Here is a 1,571-nt window from a genome sequence, read left to right as displayed (position 1 = left end):
ATGTGCCCTGGCCTTGGGACATGTCCTGGAAACCACTTTTAAAAATAAATCTCTAGGGGGTGCCTGAGTGGCTCAGTCAGTTAAGCTTTCAGCTCGGTTTTGGCTCAGGTCATGATCTCAAGGTTTGTGAGTTCGAGCCCTGTGCTGACACCATGGAGCCTGCTTAGGATTCTCTCCCTCCCTCTCTCTGCCCCTCCCCCACTCACTCTGTCTCTTTCTCAAAATAAATAAACTTTAAAAAGTAAAAAACTAACAAATCTCTAAAGGGGTTTCCAGTAGGCCTCGGCTGCTAAAAGCTGGGACAGACATGCTATTCCTGGTCAGGGTTCCTGTCCCAGTCTTGCCAGGCGGTAACTGCGGTAGAAAGAAGGAGGTGTTAGATGTGCTGGCTCACCTCCACTCTACACTACAGTCTTATCTCAGCTCAGAATGAACTACATGCCCAGTACCACCAGGCTCACCAAGGACGTGGACAAAAAGCACTTGATCTTGCTTCGAGACGGAAGGACACTTATTAGTTTTATAAGAAGCATTGATAAATTTGCTAATTTAGTGCTACCTTTCAGACTTTGGAGCATATTTATTGGGTAAAAAAGTACAGTGATATTCCTCAAGGGATTTTTGTGGTCAGAAGAGGAAATGTGGTCCTACTAAGAGAAACAGACTTGGAAATGCAGAGCAATACACCCCACCGGCAAGTGTCCGTTGAAGAAATCCTGGGAGAACAAAGGGTAGAGGAGCAGACCAGGCTCTGAAGGATCGGGGTCTCTCCATTCCTCAGGCAGATACCTTCAATGAGCATTAAGTCAGTTAGTTGCTCAGAGGCTATCGCTCTTGGGGAGAAGGGGCAGTCACTGAATGAAAATGACATTCTGGCCACCTCACACATTTGACTGGAAACTGTAGAGTTTTGAAAACTCGTTTTTATTTTGATTCTTTCATATGTGCATCATGAAGAAATCATGTGGATTTTTCCCCCTTTTTAATGGCAAAACCATTGTTTAAAAAAAAAAAAAAGTGGGTGGGGCACCTGGGTGGCTCAGTCGGTTAAGCGTCTGACTTCAGCTCAGGTCATGATCTCACAGTCCGTGAGTTCGAGCCCCGCATCGAACTCAAACCCCACTGTCTGTGCTGACAGCTCAGAGCCTGGAGCCTACTTTGGATTCTGTGTCTCCCTCTCTCTCTCTGCCCCTCCCCTGCTCAAGCTCTGTCTCTCTCTGTCTCAAAAATAAATAAAAACATTAAAAAAAATTTTTTTTTTCAAGTGGCATGGGCTCCTTTCACACATCACTGTGGAGCCAGCAACTACTTCTTCATATCACTCTTCTTGTCCCATATTAGCATTACAGGAGACATCCTTTATTATTATTATTATTATTATTATTATTATTATTATTATTATTTTGAGAGACAGAAAGAGAGTGCAAGAGCCAGCTGAGGAGGGACAGAGAAAGAGAGAGAATCCTAAACAGGCTCCACACTGTCAGCACAGAGCCTGATGTGGGGCTCGAACTCACAAACCATGAGATTACGACCTGAATCAAAACCAAGAGTAGGTCGCTCAACTGACT

At 44.6% G+C, this 1,571-nt stretch overlaps 1 pseudogene; it reads left to right on the top strand.

The window, feature by feature from the left end:
* The first annotated feature begins 429 nt into the window (after positions 1–429).
* Positions 430–805, top strand: LOC115509770 (annotated as a pseudogene).
* The last annotated feature ends 766 nt before the right edge of the window (positions 806–1,571 follow it).

Source organism: Lynx canadensis, chromosome A3 (genome assembly GCF_007474595.2).
Source record: "Lynx canadensis isolate LIC74 chromosome A3, mLynCan4.pri.v2, whole genome shotgun sequence".
In the NCBI taxonomy this organism is placed as follows: Eukaryota; Metazoa; Chordata; class Mammalia; order Carnivora; family Felidae; genus Lynx; species Lynx canadensis.
Note: the sequence above shows the minus strand (reverse complement) of the source record. Positions and strands in the feature narration are given on the sequence as shown.